A 21,954-nucleotide genomic window follows, 5' to 3' on the forward strand; every position below is an offset into this window, starting at 1 on the left:
TTTTTTACAAGGGACTGTTTTCTCACCATCGTTTTGGAATTTGTCGACATTACTCAGATTTTGCAAGGCATCCTCTCCCCATGCTTGCAAATAGTTGGTTGTACTCTTAACTCTTTTAACAATTAATAAAGACCCTAAACTTCTTATATAAGGCCAGGACAGTTTATCTGAACATTTGTACGGTGATCTCAGACTCATGGAGGAGCTTGGACATCCAGTACATAATGTGGAGGATAAAGACATGAAGAATCAATTCTGAGCTCCTCACCACATGCAAAGCTTTCTTCTGCAGCCTGATGGAGTATTTCTCTCCTGTCTGGGCTGGTGCTCCTGCCTCTCACCTTTCTCGGCTTCATGATGTGGAAACCAAAGCATTTCGGATCATCGGTATCTCGGCATCGTATCCTCTGCTCTGTCTGTGATCCCCCCCCTCCCATATTTCCGCAGGGCGATAAAGGTCCGCCAACAACCCCCTTCTGGTGAAACAACCAAAATCACGAATCACTGCTCACCTTCACTCTTTCATTCTTCTTTTTCCCCGCCTTTGGAACAAACTCCCACACTCTCTTCAATCCCACTCTTCCCTCCAGGTCTTCAAAACAGCCAATTCATCACCACCTCTTACCTTCCCCCATCCAAAACCACGATCTTTTCTACCCCCGTTAATCCAACCCAAACCCACCTCCTTCAAATTCCCTGCCAATTTCTCCACACTTATGATCTAGTCGTACGTATTGATGTGAAAAGGTATGTATACGTGTTTTAAACACATCGATGTTTGTAAAAATAAACTTTGTTTGAAGCAAACCAATTACTTTTGATGTCACTTCTGTACTTTCTCAGGCTTGGTTGAAAACACGCAACCTTAAAGAAGCCGACATTCTTTTTTCATTTTATGACGAGGTGTTTGAAGAAGCATTTACCTTCATGAACCTTGAACTTTATCCAAAAATGCAACTTTTAGAATGCAATTACATCACTCAGGTAATGATGCTCCATTGTTTTGTTTGTTTGTTTTTCTTGTGATGAAAAAGCTCTATTTAGAAGAGACTTCCTTTGTGTTTATAACTCTTCGTACACTTTCTCTTTTGCATTTTTGTTTTTGCAGCCCTATATGTATCCGTCAAACCATTTCAAACAATTCATTTACTTCTATTATATTATATTAATTATATTAATAAAAAAAACATATTTATTAATAAAAGAAAAGGGCCTAATAAAACGAATAATGAGTCATTTGAGTATTCACAGTGAAATTCCGATCCCATTTCAGTCAACAGATCTTTTGGAGGGGCTTCTTCCAAAGAAAAATGACCCGATGGATTTCGAGGCATCGCACATCGAGCGGCTCTTCGTGTTCGCGCTGATGTGGAGTTTGGGAGCGTTGCTCGAGAGAGATGACCGGGCCAAACTGGAAAGATTCCTGCGAACGCACAAAAGAAAGCTTGACCTGCCAAGCATTCCGTCCGAAAGCCAAGACACAATTTTTGAGTTTTTGGTCAACCAAAATGGTAGGTTGATGTTCAGGTGTATGCTTTGATGAAGTTTGCCATATTTGAGGATGGTTTGTAAGTTCACAGAAAAATGCCCTGTTTTTTTTTTCTTGCATTCACAAATCATGGTCATCCACATCCTCATTATCACGAACAAATGGAAATTGCATTGCTGTAAGGTTATTTAATCACATCAACCACTCTTGAGGCAAAGAGAGACGATAAACAAGAAAATACGTGGAAAGAAAAAAAATGAACTCAATTGCTTTTAATTTATCTTTTTTAATTTGTGGATGACTTTATACAAGCTATGTCAGGTTTTTTTTTGTTTTTTAGTATGTTGTATTTATCATGGTTCTTTTTAAGCTTTCATCTTTCCTGGTGAAAGGTTTAACAGGACCCCTTGTCGTGTTCACAGTTTAGTGTGTGCTGTGTGGACACACAACAAAAACAAAAATATTCTCCAATTTCAAGAGGAATTTTTTTTTCTTTTTAATGGCAGGTACCTGGGAACATTGGAACTCCAGAATTCAAGAGTATGTATATCCCTCTGACTTCATTCCCGAGTATTCTTCTATTCTTGTGCCAAATGTAGACAATGTAAGGACCAACTTCCTTATTGGCACAATTGCAAAACAATCGAAGGTAAGTGTTTTTTTAATTGCAGTCCTTTTTCAGAAAAGGCATTCGATGTATCGGGATGATTTTTTATAGCGATACAGGAGCTGGCAAAAAATATTCGCCCCTATCAATAGTACCTCATTTCGATGAATTATACAGAAACAATTTTTCCAAATTAACTTTTTTGATTCACAACAGAAAAGAACAAACTAAATACTAATAGTTGAAGGAGGTTACATGCAAGGAATAGCTCCAAAACACATGTACGAATCAAAATTTGCTGGTTGCAGAAGTCTTCAGCCCCTGAGGTCAATACTTGGTGAAAGCAACTTTTGCAGCCATGACTGTAATTTTTTTATTTTTATGACATTTTTTACACGTATTACCACTGCTAGTATTTAATTTTATATTATATATAATTATCTTTATTCATTCCAATAATTGCTTTTTCTTCTCTTTCATCTCTATATTCCAATCTTCATGATCGATCTCTCCAAGGAGAAGTGAATTATTGCAGAAATTTTTTTTGTAAAGCTCACTTGGTTTCACCTGCATGGGTTTGAGGGTTGTGGCGTAGCAGTTGAAACCAAAGTCCGATCCAGCAGGTTCCTCCTGATGACTCCATCTTTGCTCTTCTTCGGGTTCCTTCTTGGTCTTCCGTTTCATCCTGGGTCGTTTTGAGTGGGTGTCCACCAGTTTTTCACAGTGAGATGGTGAAAATTGCTCTCGTTCTGCAAAGTTTGATGGGGATCGTCAATGGACATATATATATATATATATATATATATATATATATATATATATATATATATATATATATATATATATATATATATATATATATATATATATATAAGTAGGGTGGATTTACTGGTTCTGGCTCACTTTTCCCCATGTAAATGAATGGGGGATTTTCAGCGATTCCCTTTTTTTTTCCCTAAAAATAAACCCCCTTTTTATCCGTTTTTCCCTGCTGTGCAGGGGTTTGGTTTTATGGTCGGATGCCCTTCCTGGACGCCTCTTACAACACAGGGATATGGTACACCTATTCTAACCGGGCATACACCGGGACCAGTATACTGGTACTCATTTCGCCGACCGCGGAAGGATGACAGGCTGAGTCAACCCCCTGGTGTTAATTCAGCAGCTGAGCGGGATTCGAACTCGGGACACTGGGATCCCAAGCCGCCACCCTAACCACTAAGCCAACACCAGGCTTTGTATATATATAACCAGGCTATCCCAAGGTATATTTATTTGTCTCCCCTTTAACCTGGAGGTTGATCAGCTCACTCATTGAACCTATAAAGATTTGTTCATTCTCAAATTCCTTCAATAGTTTAATTTTCTTTGCACAATAATCCCCATCTAAAATATTGACAAACAAAACATTTGAATCTTTATATTTTTTAAGATACCCCTTTTGTGCCATTACGAAATGATAAACTTCTCTTAATGATCTCATCTGACCACCGTCCGAGTTGCAAATCATTTTTGTGTATAAACCACGCCATAAAAAAGTTTTGTTTCAAATGTTTTCAGTTCATGCCGTGAAAATGAGGAAGTGTTTTTTGACACGGTCGTGCTGTGTGGTTTTAGACAGTCATGCTGTGAAAAAATAGGAACTATTCTGTGAGACAAGGTCTCGTGTTTATATTTTATCTCAGAACACGAACTGAAAACATTTGAATCGAAACCATTTTAAGTATGTTTTGTAAATGATTCATACAATCGCCCAGTTATTTTCCAAGCTGTCATTTCCTGTGGCCGCACCCAATGTTTCGGGAATTTTCTCATTGTAAGCCTTATAAGTGATTCACCAGACAAAGTTTCTGCCAGACAGGATTTTCATTTTTACAACTGAGACATGGATGATCTCTCTTCCGATGAAGGCAAAAGCTTACTACAGAGTTGGTAAGTTTGTTTGGTTTTCTCTTTGAACGATGAAGCAAATGATTATTAATTAAATCATGATAATTCTGATATATATATATATTTTTTCCCTGACAGGGCATTGGAAGAAATTGAGTTTACGTATCACGACGTGGTTCATGAAATTAATACTCTTATTGAAGAGATCAATGATTTTAGAAGAGAATTGAAAGACATTTTCAATGAGTGGCACGAAGTCTTATCACGTCCTCTCATCTCGAAGGAATTAAACCAATGGTGAGACACGTGTGTGTGTGTCTGTCTTCCTACCTACCTCTCTCTGCTCTTATTGAAGAGATCAATGATTTATAATGACCGGTCTCTGATCTCGAATGAATTAAACCAATGGTGAGACACGTGTGTCTATGTGTGTCTATGTGTGTGTGTGTGTGTGTGTGTGCGTGTGTGCGTGTGTGTGTGTGTGTGTGTGTGTGTGTGCGTGTGTGGGTGTGTGTTGCTTTCCCTGTCTGTCTGTCTCTTCATCTATACCCTTGACTTATTTTTTTTTTTTCAGCACTATCGCACAACATCAGCTGTTGAAGCAATCTTGTACAACACATGATTTTCTGGAGGTAAATATTTCTGAATTATTATTAATATCACTCTCTCTTTAGAATGTCGTCTAATGTTGGTTGCATTATTAGTTTGAACGCGGTTTTGTCAGTACACTGGAATTAATTTTATTGACCTTGAAAGGATGACAGGCTGAGTCGGCCTCCTGGTGTGTTAATTCAGTGGTCAACGAGGCTTACTCATATTACCATGTAATTATTATCCACTTTTTGTTTCAAAACAGAATATGGTGTCTGAGTTTCGAAATCACAAGACATCTGGAGAAGATTGCTGGGAAAGATTATACATTCTCGCAAATGAATATTTAATATTTTCAATATTAATAAATTATATTTGTTTTGTATACAATTACTTGATTCTGAATTACAAGAAGAGGATCAAAACATGAAGGGAGGGTAGGTGCGCCCCCCCCAATGACCCATCACCCCCTCATCCCATCCCTCCCCTCCCCATGTGTGTGTGTGGGGAAGGGTGGGGGGGTGGGATGAGGGAGGTGGTGGGTCAAAGGTGGGGGGCGCACAGGGGGGATGAGGGGGGTGGGGTTTGTGTGGGTGGGGCTTGTGTGGGCGGGGCTTTGGTGGGGCTTGTGTGGGTGGGGGCTTGTGTGGGAGGGGTTTATGTGGGCGGGGTGTGTGTGGGCGGGGTTTATGTGGGTGGGGCTTGTGTGGGAGGGGTTTATGTGTGGGGGGCTTATGTGTGCGGGGTTTATGTGGGCAGGGGCGAATGTGGATGAGGTTTGTGTGGATCAATGGATGGGTGGAGAGATGGGTGGATGGGTGGATGAGTGGAGCTTGTGTGGAATGGTGGATAATTTTTTAATTAAATAAACATGTTGTGTGTGGGGGAACTAATTAACTAATCACTAATTATGTGAATATGGGTGGAGCTTGTGTGTGTGGAGCTTGTGTGGAGCTTGTGTGGAGCTTGTGTGTGGTGGGGTTTGTGTGGGGTTTATGTGGGTGGGGCTTGTGTGGGTGGAGTCAAAAAGGGGCGGAGTCAAAAAATTTCAATTTATTGGAGCTTGTGTGGGGTTTGTGTGTGGTGGGTTTGTGTGGGGCTTGTGTGGGTGGGGCTTGTGTGGGTGGAGTCAAAAAGGGGCGGAGTCAAAAAATTTCAATTTATCTTTGTCTTTTGTAATTCCTGTGAATAAAATGAACCTAAAATCTCTTCCCCTTCCAAATCATATATTTTATAAGTCCAAGGAACTGTATCTATTACATCAACAATTTTAAAAAGTTCTTTCGTCCATCGTTCAGTAAAACCCTTTTCAAAATGAGATTTCCACCTATATATTCTTACGATATCACCAACTTTGAACTTAGGTTTTCTGACATTAATCTCTTTTTCATATTTTAATTTTGTAAATGTTTCTGATGGCTTCATATTCGTTGACGTGTGAATCGTGTCATTATACTTATCCACAATATCCTGAATAAAAGATAACCATTGTTGTGAACCGAGTTGTGTGAATTTTTTATATAGTCTCTCTTTTAAGGTACGATTAAAACGTTCAACAACAACTGCCTTCCCTTCATTAAAGGTACTGTATAATGTAATACTGTTATTTTTTAGAAAATTCATAAATGTCTTGTTATAAAACTCTCTACCCTCATCAGTCCACAATTTTTTAGGTTTTCTCTTACTTTTATTAAATATCTGTTGAAAAGCTAACATAAGAGTATTACCTGTTTTGTTTTTTAAAGGGACAACCCACGCATATCTACTCCTCAAATCAATAACGGTTAAAGCATACTTGTACCCCTTATCATTATTGAGTTCAATCAAATCAGCAGACCAGATATAATCAACTTCCTTGGAATAAACTTTCCTTCTCTGAAACTTTGTGAATATTGGTTTATGTAATTCATCAGCTAATTGCTCTTCAGTCTTAATGGCATCATTAGAGCCTATGAGTTTTTTGAATTTCCAAGTCCAAGTTTCAATTTAGCACTAATCATCTTCTTCACGATGAACCTATCAACTTTTTCTCTCAAGGTTGGATTTTGTATCAGAGACAAATTATACAACATTTCTCTATCGGCTTCATGCTTTTCTTCCAACGTTGTGGTATTCCCATAATCAATATCGTGTCTCATGCACACTTCATCAACTCTATTGATTGGTTTACTCCAGGATTTAGGATTGTCTGCCTCATCTAATCTTTTATCCAAGTTTGTGCCTGGACCACAGAAAGAATACCCTGGAAGATGTAATTCCCCTGGTATTCCAGTAGTTGTAAATTTACTTCCTGATAAAAACTTTTGTATATCTCCTCCGAGTTTGTGTTTGGAGATAAATTGATTTTTTTTTGAACCACACACCGAACATATACCTTTTTGTATAACCCTGTTATTTTTACTTTTAATATATGAAATATTTTTAGTATTAGTTTTCTTTTTACATTTGAGACAATAACTCATTTATTTATGAGAAAAATTCCTGCAGAGTGCAAAAACCTTTTTAGTTTCCAACATGCACATTTGAATCTTAATTTTTAAAACATAAAGAATCCTAAGAAATGCCTTCACTCTCTCCTCCATTTATTTAAGAAAAAACTTGAATTAAAATGAATGGCTTGACGATGCTAATAGTCTTGTCGAAAGTATTGCAAATAGACTTGTCAATTCTTTGGTTTCCTCCTCGGTGGGTTGAGTTATTTTCTGTAATACCGCCAATCTTTTTTGAATCTCACTGGTTTCCATATTTTGATATTTATTCATTCTCTCTCTTTCCTCCCTCTCTCTCTTCTCCTTTTCCTCCCTCTCTCTATTCTCTCTTTCCTCATTCTCCTTTTCCTCCTCTTCCCTCTCTTCTTCAACTCCTTCCTCATCCCTTACTATCCTTGAATCGTTTACACCCCATAGAATATTATACATATATTCATCAGGATTTCTTGTTATTCCTGCATCGAAAATAATTTTTTTTACAACAGGAAACCAATAAAATTTCTTTTGAATTTCTAAAAGAGCCTTACCTTTTCTTAACTTTATAATTTTTTCATTATTTAACATTCTAATTAAATCTAAAGTTGTCGGTTTATCAACATCAGCATAATGCCAATCTTTTATTGAAAATACCTCATTCTTATGTTGTAGAACATATTTATTAAAATACCGAATACCCTTTTCTTGAAGGTATGCTTGGACACAGAAATGATAATTTTCTTGAAGCCTTCTTGCTGTCATTTATGTATTAGAAATATATGTTAGAATAATATTATGGCACGAAACACCTCCCCATCTTCCCATAGTTAAATCATTTTGTATTTCCTTACTTATTATATATAATCCTGTTTTTTCTGTTTTCATGAGATAAACAAGGGCAAAACCATTATTATATTTGCCCTTATTAAATTCTTTTATTTGTTGTTTACTAATCGTGGACCCACAAAACTCATTCTCGATACCAAGTGGATAATATTCTTCCTTACGAGACTGATTTAATTGTTCCAGGTCTTCGAGGTTAATTTTAAATGACCAATTATACCCTAAATCATTCATATCATACCCCCATTGTTCTATTCTCATACAAACGATACGCCCTTCTTTATAAAAATTTATTTTAATTCGAACTGTGAATTCTGTATGACCTGGAGATAATATCAACACTTCTGTATCTTTGGAATACACAGCCGTTTTATTTAAGGATATATATTGTGATAAATCGCTTAATCTCACCAAGTCATTCGCGTCAGTCGGGCTTGGATAATTTTTTAATTTAAAAGCATTTTTCATGTTAATATTTTGGGTTATATTATATTTATGTCGTTCAGCCTGTGCCTTTGTGTAATAATTTGATAAATCAATATCCAGTTCTTGAGATACACCAAAGATAGAACCATCTTTACCAACATAAGTCATTTATATTAGATTAAAAATAATATCATAAAATTTTATATTTTTGTTGAGTTGAAATAACACATATAGACATAATTGACCACAACACTTGGAATTTAATTCTTGGACTTGAAATGTTTGATAAACACCATTCTGTAAGAATTTTATAACTTCAACAGGTGGTGGAAGGCCAAAACTATCAAAATAATATTTGTCTTGACTATTAAAAATACAAACCCAATGAGAACCGTTCCCATCATTATCTTCTAAGTTCATAATAATATTCTTTGTATGTTTCGACACATTTGTTAATTCATCTCTCATACAAATAACCACATTATGAATTTTTAATTTCTTACAATATTTGGCAAGTTGTAAATTTGATGTTGTATTCTTTCCAAATTCTTTCAACCACTCATCAATGCTCATTTATTTATTAGAAAGATATAATCCATTACCTCTTTTCGTTAATTTTACACCTGCTTGTGCTATAGAAGAAAGCATATCTCCAACTAACAATCTCGCTTTATCAGGCAGACCTTCAAGTTTTTCAGCAAAATCTACAATTACACCACTTCCACTAATTTGTTTCTCCAACTCTTTGTTATGTCTTTCCAATTCTTTTTGAGCCTGGAGTTGGGCCTTCCTTTCGTTGGCAGTTTTCACCGCTGTTGAAATACCACCCGTCAATGCTCCAACCGCACTTAAACCAGCAAATAAAGGAATTAGAAATGGGAGAAATCCTCCACTCGTCTCTCTTATTGAATATTTTTTCAACATTGGTTTTGTCATTTTAATTTTAAGTGAGCCAGTGTCATTCAAGATTTTAACCTGTTCTCTTGTGAGCAAAACATCAATTCTTACTGCTCCTTTTCTCTGAATTGTATTAACGTTAATCGTACAAGGCTTTTGATTTTGAACACAAGATGATAGTTTATGAAGATTGATTTGATTAACATATACCCCAGTTGGTACTTTGCCACTCATTTATTTAACAAAAAATTATGTGAGACTAATCATCACACCATTATCTGTATTAATCTGCAATTCTGTTTCTTCCAAAAGCAAACAATATGTATCAACTTCTTCACTCTCTCCTCTTTCAATGTATAGGGAAGTATCCACTCGATTAGACTTTATAGTTTCCTTTTGCGCGCTCAGGTCAAACGCATAGATTGTATACAAACTTTTAAATGCTGTCATATCCAAAATAGGTTCTTTATTTCCATTACTTTCACACACCTTTTGGTAAGACTTGTATGCTTCAGCAAAATCATTTTTTCCCAATTAATTTCCAATCTATCTCGTGGATAATATGTTCCATCTAGAGAAACGCGAAGTTGTTTCACCTTAGCATTATCACTCAATGCATTATTCTTATCAGTCGCAGTATCACCATCTGGCTTTTTAAAAATGATCCACAGATATCGTGGCTTTCCTTCCAGAACACCCAAATTCCACGTGTAAGTAGTTTGATTGAGTTTAACGTGTTGACATCTTCTTTTGAGGTATGATACACTGAGTGGTTTCTTTGAGTTAAGTCTTCGATTCAACATCTCTTCTGTTTTAAGATTAGGAGTATATTCACTGATATACCAACTCATCTCCTCAATTACAAATTTATTCTGATCACCAAAAGCATTACCAACACCAAAAAGCAATCTATTTTCATTATCATTCCTTTGTAGTTGAAATCTAATTTTAAGACCATACAGAACTTTATCATGATCACAAAATCCAAATATACCTTTAAGAGGAACCGCCACAGTAAAACTATTTTCTGCTTTTGTATCATCATTATACGCTCCTTTCCTTTGAATATATCCAGGGTCTGTGTTTGTTCCCGTTGACATATCAGGAATAAAACCTTCGACAGACCCCTTTCCCATTCTATCACTGAATGTATAGAGTGTAAATTTTATCATTTCAGATACAGCAGAGACATAATCAACCGCTTCAACTTCTTGTGTTCCAATATACAAACGCACACTATCAAACATTTTCCAGAAGAAATCATTTACAAGTGTAGCGTTTGTGTTATTCCCAGCTTTAGTGAATTTAAATTTACACAACAAGAAACTTTCGGAGAGATTCAAATAGGTTTGTTGATTATTTATTTCAAAACTTTTTGTACCATTCGTATTCCAGTCTGTTCCAGTTATTGCATTTACCTTGAAGTAATCTTCTTTTTAGTGGAGTTTGAGATAATAATAGTATCATCCAAATCATAGATACTATCAATTGCTTCCATACTTGTATTTATTTAGGAAAAAGATGTTAAAACTTTTGAAACCCTGATCCAAGTATTTGAATTATTTTCTGTCGTTCTTGGGGGACAACTGAGTTTTGCCTTTCTTAATTTCTTTTATTGCTTGTAATTTATGAGATTCCTTCTGAGCATCTTTTATACTCTTTACAGCACCTGCTACATTTCCCACAGCAGAAGCAGTTGAACCAATTAGATCTTTATGTTTAAGAATAGTTGAACCAATACCCATGAGAGTATCAATTATCCCATCTCCTCTAAATTGATGTCCAACACCCCTTTGTCTCTTAGGTTTATAGTATCCTCTACCAAGATACATACCTTCACCCTTGTAGTATGGGGAAAGGAACATCCCATCCCCTGTAATTATTTTATATTTTCCCAACTCGTGTTTCCTCACAATAACCATCGTATTTATTTATTGGAAAACTTCACGTAGGTGAATTCTGATGGATATAACTTCTCCATTAAAAGAAATCACACGATTATCTTGGTCGGTTATCCTAAAATTTACTCTGTGTATGGTTTTTCCTGACACAGGTAGATAAACCAAATTTTTAGGTTCCATATTAAATTTATAACCAATTGGGGTTGAGTATGCACTGAATGAAAATATTGTATTTGTTTTATTCCATCATTATAAGCACCATCAATCAAATCACAGTGAATTAACACGGAATTTATTCCTGAGGATATTTGAATGACATTATCACTGTAAAACGTCCCATTAGTTTCAATCTTTTTGAGGAGAAACCCAATAACTCTCTGAATGAATTATCAATTGTGAAATCAACCTTGTAGTTATTTTTAACTTTAATCGTTGATTTTGAAGTATGTTTTTGAATGTTTATAACAATATTTTTTGGTTCATCACCCTGTTCTTTCATAAGACGAGCAATTTCGGAAGATATTTGAGAAATCTCGTATGCTCGAATTGAGACTGTTATCGTTTTGTATCCACTTCCCGGATTATAACTAAACTTGTCATTTTTCTCGGTTATATTAAATAAGGTATTATAAGTCTCCATGGACAATAAAGATGCCTCATATTCTTTTGTTGTGTCAAGTTGTAGTGGGTATGGGAATGAAGATGTGTGGTCGCTTGTTGTGAAATTAAAACTCAGGATTGTGCTTCTCATCTTATTTAATATGAGATAAAATGTCTTTATATTGAGATTTATTAATTATTTTCATGTTCATCAACTGGTCTAAAATGGCTGATGCTTCATTAAAACAATTGTTATTTCCAGCCTTCTGACTGCCTAACAACAATAACAGTCTATTAACTAATTGCGATGGGTCATTTGGAAGAAAACTAACACCTGAACCAAGGATACTTAAAGCCTGAATAATGTGTTTCTCCTTCTCATTCTTCCTACTTTTACCAGAAAGAATAACCTTATAATTTAGAGTGTTCAGCAAATCAATATATACTCTATCATCATTATTTTCCATATCCAATGGTTTATCAATATACTTTGATTCATCCCTCACAGTTGAACCTTGTCTTCCATCTTTTGTGAGAAGAAACATTAATCTCGGAGTTAGTTTAACAGGGGCTTGAGCAGAACTTAAGAACCTTAATTCATCATTAAATATCAATACCTTTTCTTGAACAAGATGAAATATTGCTGGTTGTTCTGTTGGAATGAGTCCTGCTTTGGTTTTTGAATCCGCTGAATATTCATTGTTTTGAGCAGCATTCACAATATAATCAGGGGGTTGATTAATCTCTTCCAGTTGTTGAAATAAACCTTCATCATGTTCTAATTCTCCAATATGCTCTAATTCTTCCTCCGTCATTTGACTGAAATCTTTTAACATTTGGAGCTTTCTGGGAGTATATTCTACTGTGGGAACTGTGGAAACATCTTTCATTTTTTCTTGGGAAGTTTTTAAAAGTGGTTTAAAAAATTTCTCTTGTTTTCTTTCAAATGCTTCTTCGCCCGTTAGTTTCTGTCTGCGTTTCTTCTTTATGTCTTCCTGCTGTTTTACAACTTTTGAAACCAACTCTTGATGTTCCCTAAATCTTCTTGCTCTTTCTTTCGCATCCATTTATTTATTGAAAAATATCATTTAATATCTCATCTTGTTTCACAACAATATATTTATATTTTTCAGTCGTGTGTTTCATGTAATCCCCAAATTCCTTTTTACTACATAATGTAGAACAATTGTCTCTCCAAAAATTGTTTATATCTATTGAATTTAACTTGAATAAAATAAAAGTATTAGCATTGTTTCTGATGGAACGACGAGGAAGCTGAAAGTACGATTGACTAAGATAAATACAATTACAAGAAGAATGTCTCCCTCTTGTGTAGTAGCTGTCCATTACCGTTTGGTTTCTCTCATTAACACAATCATCAAAGATAACGAGGTTCTTTTTGGATTTATCCAAATCTTGGGGAGACGGTATATCATCCGTATTATCACTCAGAATACAAGTTATCGGTTTTGATTTCTTTTTACATCTCTGTGTATCACAAAATAGTTGTATTATATCTTCAATGTTAAAATCATTTAGGTTTTTGAAGTTTAAATAAACCGATTATATCTTCTTTTTGAAGACCAGCATTAAAACCTTGTGAGAGTAGTTGATACTCTGGTTGAAAACTCGACTTTGTGAAAATTATTAAATTGTCATAATCTAAAAAGTTGGGAGTGAGGAGCATTTTTAAAAGTAAGCAGGTTTTTCCACATCCACTTGAACCAACTATGAGGCATCTTAATGAATTTGGGAGATTTTTATGGTTGTCAAATTTTATCTTATTTTCCCAAATGGGTATAAAATCATCATTCATTTATATATTTGGAAAACAGGTTATTTAATTTATTATTGGCTTTTTTCGAAATTCTATATTTTATCCTAAGTTCAGGTTTAATTTCAAGATAATCCATTATTTTATTTATGCAATATCTTGTGTTGATATTTCCCTGAAAATCACATCCATGAATAATATATAACATCAATCCTTTGAACATTTCTCTAATACGTTCAGTTTCTTCCCTTGTAAGGAAAGGTGTGTTATCATCCTCATACTTTACATTCATTTCTCTAATCAATCTTGTAAAGTAATTCATTTTTGGTGTAAATCTAAAAGAATTATTTTCCTTTTTATATTTTTTATTATCATTAATTAGAAGACAATCACAGAATATACATTGTTTATAGGCTTTTGACTCTGTGTTTAATCCCTGTCTTTCACACGCAGGACAATTCTCAAATTTGTCATATGGAGAATCAGGAAAGTCTAGCATATTTATAAAGTAAAACTTTACTTAAACTGAAATTCATCTATACTTTCAGTTGTATATTACCATCGATATCGATATACTTTTTTTCATTATCAGATTCAACGACAACATTTTTTATATTAAAGGTAATTTTAAAATTATCGTTAACTACTATTGAACGAAATGTCATTTCACCTGATATATTAACATCCTTTATTTCATCAAGATTTACATCTTTAGGGTTGTTGAAAAAAATACAAATTTCTCCTTGCATATTACAGATGGTCTTATCTTTTCTTTCTAAAGCTCCATCCATAAGGTTTTTGTTCTTTGATACTTTTTCTTGTTTCATTGCTTTTTCTAGTTTTGAATATATTACTAGAAGGAGAGGAGAAACTTTTGTTAGAGATACTTTAATTGATGTTCTACCAGGTATACTAAAAGCCCTTCCACTGAAGGAAATTGAAGAACTCATATTATTTACCATAATAGTTTTTATCCAATAGTTGTTATATTTATCTTTGTTCAATTTTACATCCTTGACATATTTCTCAGTATCTTTAACAGATGAAGAGATTGATTGAAACTTGTCTTTTGTGTCTTGAAACATTGTATTTATTAAGTGAAAAAGTTGGAGGATAAAATGTTTTTAAGCACAGATTCACCTATAAATTAAACGAAATTTTCATCAAGAAAATTTTAGTTTAAGCAAAGTTTTATTCTATAAATATGGTGAATACAACGTACTGCGATGTTTGTAATCACGAATATAAACATTATAGAAAACACCTCCGAACCAACAAACACACATTTAATCTGTTTCATAAAATATCTCCTCTTGAGTTGGAAAGAAAACATTGTGATATCTGTTCAAAGGATGTTTTGAAGAGTAGTTATAATAAACATCTTCAATCACAAAAACACAAGAAAAATGAGTTTAAAGTAAAGGGAGACTATTATATTGAAAACACTGATGGGGCATTTAAAGGGCATATAAAAATAAGGATTTTTCAATTTGGAGAACCCGGTCCATCATCAATAGCTGAATCAATTGAAATAGTGAAACCCGATGTTGAAAAATTTATTAAAAAGACATTAAAAGAAATGAAAACTTTAAAGTTTTATATGGGAGTGAAAATGAATATGAAAAGACAAGATGAAGAACAAACTCCTTATATGAGAACAGATCTTCATTTTATAACATCATTTCAAGATTTTTTGAATAGTGGGGTTTATGAAGAACTATCAAGACAAGAGGAGGATGTTGATAATACAGTGGTAGGAAGTGGATTCAATATTAAAAAAATCATCTTTTTAGATATACACATTCTAAAATCAAACCCTCTTAAAGCTTCTTCTTATATTGAATTACCAAAAGAAATAAAACTAAAGAAGGCAGTTGTTAATATTAAGAACAATGATAATAAATGTTTTCTCTGGTCTGTTCTTGCTCACTTACATCCACCAAAATGTAATTCAGAAAGAGTAAAACAATATATGAAATATGAGAATACCTTGGACATTAAAGATTTTAAATTCCCAATGCCACTAACAGATATTCCTAAATTTGAGAAAAAGAATAATCTTTCTATTAATGTATATGGATTAACGGATACAAACAAAGTTCAAATATTAAAAATTTCAAACAACTATAAAAATGAAGAAACACACATTGATCTTTTATATTTTAGTGTTGGAAAGAATTCACATTACACATACATCAATAATTTATCAAGATTAATCTCTTCTCAGGTATTCAGAACAGCAAACAAAATATATCCTTGTAAGCGATGTCTTAATTCATTTCATACAAAAGAACGATTAGAACAACATTCAAAATATTGTAGTAATCATAAATCAGCTGTAATTACAATGCCTAAACCTGGTGAAAAGATTTCTTTTGAAGATTATAATAAATCTATCATGCACCCATTTGTGATATACGCTGATTTTGAGTGTATCCTTAAAAAGATAAATACTGCTTCTCCTAATCCAAAAGAACCATATACAAATAAATATCAAAAACATATTCCTTGTGGTTTCTGTTATTATATCAAATCATCTGTTGGAGAAAAGTATAACAAACTTGAACATTATCGTGGAAAAAATGCTTCACAAGAGTTTGTAAAACGATTAGAAAAGGATTGTATAAGACTCACTAAATTAATGAAAGAAACAAATGAACCGATGAAATTAACCAAAGAAGAAAAATTAGAATTTAGAATGAACAATATCTGTCATATTTGTGAGGGGAAATTAAGGAGTCTAAAGTTAGAGACCATTGTCATCTTACTGGTAAATATAGAGGTCCCGCTCATTCCTGTTGTAATCTTAATTATAAATTACCTTCTTTTATTCCAGTCTTTCTTCACAACAGCGCCAACTATGATACACATCTATTTATAAATGAACTTTCAAAAACACCAGGGAATATTTCTGCCATAACAAACACAAGTCAAAAGTATATTTCATTTTCAAAAATGATATTCACAAAACCTTTAACTCGTATTAGGTTTCTAGATTCTTACAAGTTTATGGGAACACCACTAGCCTACCTCGCATCAAATCTAAGCTCCACGGACTCTTTTCCAAATCTTAATTCATTCTTTCCAAAAGAGGAAATTCTCACTAAAGAGGAAATTCAGATTAAAGAGAGAATTCAAAGTAAAGAGGAAACTGTAATTAATGAAGAAATTCTAACTGAAGATGAAATTCTAATTATAAAGAAAATTCGAACAATGAATGAAATTCTAACTAAAGAGGAAATTCAGATTAAAGATGAAATTCTGATTAAAGAAGGAATTCTTACGAGAGAGGAAATTCAAACAAGGAATGAAATTCAAAGTAAAGAGAAAATTCTTACAAGTAAGGGAATTTATCCTTATGATTATATGGATTCATTTATGAGATTTAAAGAAACACAACTTCCATCAAAAGAAAGTTTCTATAATAACCTTTATGAAGAAGAGATAAGTGATAAGGAATATAAACACGCACAAGAAATATGGAAATTATTTAAGATAAAGAACCTTGGAGAATATCACGATTTATATCTAAAAACAGATGTTTTATTGTTAGCTGATGTGTTTGAGGCTTTTAGAACACTCTGTCATAATAAAAATTGTTATGGATTAGACCCTGCCCACTATTTCACAGCTCCTGGTTTAGCTTGGAGTGCAATGTTGAAAATGACAAAACAAGATATAGATTTAATCAGTGATGTGGATATGCTTTTGATGATTGAGAAGTCCAAGAGAGGTGGAATATCACAAGTATGTTCAAAAAGATATGCTAAAGCAAATAATAAATATCTTCCAAATTATGATAGTGAAAAAGATAGTAATTATTTGATGTATTTTGATGCTAATAATTTGTATGGATGGGCAATGTCTCAATCTCTACCTTATGGTAAATTAGAGTGGGTGGAAGAAAAGGATTATGAAAAGGCTTTGATGAATATTGTTATTTCTTCTCAAGAGGAATTGAATGACGAAGAAGAAGGTTATTATTTTGAAGTTGATTTGAGGTACCCGAGTGTTCTTCATAATAAGCATAAAGACCTTCCTTTTGCATGTGAGAAAGAAACCCCAAAGAAAGAATGGTTCAGTGATTATCATAAAAGTTTTAATATTAAAGGCAAATCAACAGAAAAGTTATTAACAACATTCTATGATAAAGAGGGATATGTTTTACATCAGAGAAGCTTAAAACAGTTTTTGAGAGAAGGATTGAGAGTAGCTAAAATTCATAGAGTTTTAAAATTTAAACAAAGTCCTTGGGTGAAAAAGTATATTCAATTCAATACAGATATGAGAGCAAATACAAAAGTAAAATTTGAAGGGGACTTTTATAAATTAATGAATAATGCTGTATTTGGAAAGACTATGGAAAATGTTAGAAACAGGCAAAACATTAGATTAGCAACATCTTGGAAAGAAGCTTCGAGATTGATAAATAAACCAAGTTTTGAGAGAGAAGAGGTTTTTTTCAGAGAACTTTTCTGCAATTCATATGAAAAAGGAAAGTATTGTAATGGATAAACCAATTTATATTGGAACAGCAGTTCTTGATTTATCAAAGATATTGATGTATGATTATTTGTATAATGACTTAAAGAAAGAGTATGGTGAAAATGTTTCATTGTTGTATATGGACACTGATAGTTTTATCCTAGATATAAAAACTGATGATGTTTATGAAGATATGAAGAAAAATATTGGAGTATATGATACAAGTAATTTCAGCAAGAAGAGTGAGTTATTTTCCAAAAAGAATGAAAAGGTTATTGGTAAGTTTAAGGATGAGTTGGGTGGAAAAGTAATGAGTGAGTTTATTGGATTGAGAGCAAAGGCATATGCTTATAAGTATGGTGATCAGATTGATAAGAGGTTAAAGGGAATAAAGAAATATGTAATAAAGAAATCAATAACTTTTAGAAATTATTATAATTGTTTGATGAATAAGAAAGAAGAATACAGGAAAATGAATACAATAAGAAGTTATAAACATGACATATATAGTGAAGAAGTAAATAAAAAGGCATTAGGAGCCTTTGATGATAAGAGATTTATTTTAGATAATGGAATAGATTGTGTTCCATATGGATATTGTATGATAGAGTGTATAAAAATGGTTAAACCAAGTATTAATCAAACTAAAGAGTGGAGAAAATCTCAGTCTTGGTATATAAATGGAAAACATAATGAATGTGAAAAATATCAAATAAGTCTTATTGAAAAAATAACTAAAACAAAGGTAAATAAAACAAATAAGCGAATCAATTTAAAAAGTAGTAAGTTAGAGGATGTAAAGATAAAATGAATATCCTTGAATGGACTGAAAACTTTGATGGTTATCAATTGAACAATGAAAAAACAATTTACTATAATCTCAAAATGATATGTGGCTCAGGAGGTGGTCAGATGAGATCATTAAGAGAAGTTTATCATTTCGTAATGGCACAAAAGGGGTATCTTAAAAAATATAAAGATTCAAATGTTTTGTTTGTCAATATTTTAGATGGGGATTATTGTGCAAAGAAAATTAAACTATTGAAGGAATTTGAGAATGAACAAATCTTTATAGGTTCAATGAGTGAGCTGATCAACCTCCAGGTTAAAGGGGAGACAAATAAATATACCTTGGGATAGCCTGGTTATATATATACAAAGCCTGGTGTTGGCTTAGTGGTTAGGGTGGCGGCTTGGGATCCCAGTGTCCCGAGTTCGAATCCCGCTCAGCTGCTGAATTAACACCAGGGGGTTGACTCAGCCTGTCATCCTTCCGCGGTCGGCGAAATGAGTACCAGTATACTGGTCCCGGTGTATGCCCGGTTAGAATAGGTGTACCATATCCCTGTGTTGTAAGAGGCGTCCAGGAAGGGCATCCGACCATAAAACCAAACCCCTGCACAGCAGGGAAAAACGGATAAAAAGGGGGTTTATTTTTAGGGAAAAAAAAAGGGAATCGCTGAAAATCCCCCATTCATTTACATGGGGAAAAGTGAGCCAGAACCAGTAAATCCACCCTACTTATATATATAGTGCCTCAGCCTGGTGTGTTGGCGCAGTGGTTAGGGCAGCGGCTTGGGATCCAAAAGGTCCTGAGTTCAAGCCCCGTTGGGCCACTGAATTAATACACCAGGGGGTTGACTCAGCCTGTCATCCTTCCGAGGTCGGCGAAATGAGTACCAGTGTACTGGGCCGGTGTATACCCCGGTTAAAATAGGTGTACCATATCCCTGTGTCGTAAGAGGCGACCAGGGTTGTGTCAGGAAGGGCATCCGGCGTAAAACATGTGCCAAATCACTATGCGGATCGGATGATCCGCTGTGGCGACCCCTAACGGGAGCAGCCGAAAGGAGAAGAAGAAGATATATACAGTGCCTCGAGAAAGTCTACACCCCCTTTCAAATTTTTCACCTTTTGTTGCCTTGAGGCCTGAAATAAAATTGCATTAAATCAGACTTTTTTCCATCTTTATTTTCACATCGGAACCCACAACTTCCAAGTGAAAAACAGCTTCTATATATTTTTTAAAATTAATTAAAAATACAAAACTAGAATATCTTGGTTGGATAAGTGTCCATCCCCCTTATAATAGCAATTATAAATGAGCTCAGGTGTAACCAATCACCTTCAAAATCACACACCAAGTTAATTGGCCTCCACCTGTGCGAAATTCCAGTGATTCTGATTATTTCAGAATATAATCAGCTGTTCCTGAAGGTTTCCTTGAGCTGGGTAGAGCATTTCACAGCAAAGACTCAACCATGAGTACCAGGATGACGGAGCACTAGCCGCTCACTCAGAATGATGCAGCACAAACCGCTCGCTCACGATGACGTGACGCAGCAAAAGCATCCGCAGTGAGTGAACGGTTCGCTTAGAATGACAAAGTTCAGTTGTCGTTATTCTTCTTGTTGTTGTTGTTGGTGGTGGTGTTGAATTAAATCCACTCTTTAGCGAAAACGCGTGATCAGAACACGCTCCACCTTGCAGCAACTGCTAACTGCATATTCTGATCAGGACGAAAACTGTACCGCCATTGAATATAGTGCTTGGCAAGCACTCCAATTAGATGTTTGATGAGGAAGGCTGGCTTGGCAAGTGATAGCTCTGTCTGAATGTCCAAACTATGTCTGAAATAGAAAAAAAATGAACACTTTTTTAGCAGTCGGAACTGCTGCTAAGTTCTGGAGCCGAAATTTTGTAATTCAGCTTAGTTTAAGAGATTCTCAAGGTTATGGCATGTGCGGAAATGAAATACAGCTGCAAACATTGGTGTCTCCGAGCGTTTATAAGCATAACAATGTGCCCAGCGATTCATAGCTATCATGAACAGGCATTCGATAACATGAGTGAGGAAAGTGAAGAAAAAAAATACGATATCGTTGTGAAATCGTCGTTGCCTGCTCCAAGTCAAGGCGTGGTTGAGCAGGACAAAAAATATGGTGGTTTCAGACCCAAGGAAGATAACCCAGGATGCACCTTAAGACCCCAGAGAGCAGGATGGCTGAGGATGGCACCTGATAAAGGATATAATTAATTATGGTCGTTAATTATCTTCAAAAGGAGTGTTTTAATTCACCTAAACACCCAATTTTCACTCAGGCACTTCCTTGGAGTGACCATGGTGTGCATACAAAGTTTCAGGCTGCTAGGTTTCATGGTTTTGGAGTTATGGAGGAGACACACTGATATACATTGACATTTATTAGTGTTGAATGTATGCATGTATATATATATATATATATATATATATATATATATATATATATATATATATATATATATATATATATATATATATATATATATATATATATATATATATATATATATATATTCACTGCGTTTGGCCAACGTGTAAGGGAACTCTCTGCTGGATCTGCCCTTCTGTCTGGAACTAGACCTCGCTCGCTCGCGCTTGTTCTGCATACACAAGCCAAGGAGCTTCCAAAGAAGTTAGACATATAGTGGTGGAGAAGCACCGTTGAGGAGAGGGTTCTAAGAAGATTTCAAAGTCACCCATAATCCCTTTGAGTGTGGTAAAATCCATCTTTAAGAAGTGGAAGACGTATCACACCACCCAGACTCCACCAAGATCAGGTCGACCATCCAAACTCAGCAGCCGGGCAAGCAGGAAACTAGTTTGGGATGTCGCTGTAAATCCAACGATTACTTTGAAAGATCTGCAAGGCTCTATGTCTGAAATGAGGATCAGTGTTCATCAATCAACAATATGCCGTTCTCTTCACAAAGCTGGCCTCTTGACAGGAAGCAAGAAATAAGCCATTACAGAAAAAGACATCAAAAAGTTTGTTTGAAGTTTGTGCAAAAACATCTTATTGATAATGCAGGCATGTGGAGAAAGGTTTTGCGGTCAAACTTAAATGTTTTGGTCTAAATTCAAAGCGTTGCATCTGACGCAAGCCTCACACTGCACATAACAAAGTCAACACTATCCCTAATGTCAAGCATGATGGTGGCAGCAT

General features: G+C 34.6%; 1 protein-coding gene and 2 long non-coding RNA genes across 3 annotated transcripts in view; all 3 read left to right on the forward strand.

The window, feature by feature from the left end:
- The window catches only part of LOC147019555 (uncharacterized), a 438,487-nt gene that overhangs the window by 278,827 nt on the left and 137,706 nt on the right, over window positions 1–21,954 (forward strand). The gene's annotated exons all lie outside the window — the stretch shown is intronic.
- Window positions 558–2,250, forward strand: LOC147019558 (uncharacterized). The gene is made up of 3 exons (XR_015062026.1): window positions 558–984; window positions 1,274–1,511; window positions 1,996–2,250. It is a non-coding gene; the product is annotated as an uncharacterized LOC147019558 (long non-coding RNA).
- On the forward strand, window positions 2,976–5,103 carry LOC147019559 (uncharacterized). The gene is made up of 4 exons (XR_015061459.1): window positions 2,976–4,028; window positions 4,125–4,283; window positions 4,561–4,618; window positions 4,843–5,103. It is a non-coding gene; the product is annotated as an uncharacterized LOC147019559 (long non-coding RNA).

Source organism: Eptatretus burgeri, chromosome 9 (genome assembly GCF_056783735.1).
Source record: "Eptatretus burgeri isolate ZD-2024b chromosome 9, Ebu_testis_v1, whole genome shotgun sequence".
In the NCBI taxonomy this organism is placed as follows: domain Eukaryota; kingdom Metazoa; phylum Chordata; class Myxini; order Myxiniformes; family Myxinidae; genus Eptatretus; species Eptatretus burgeri.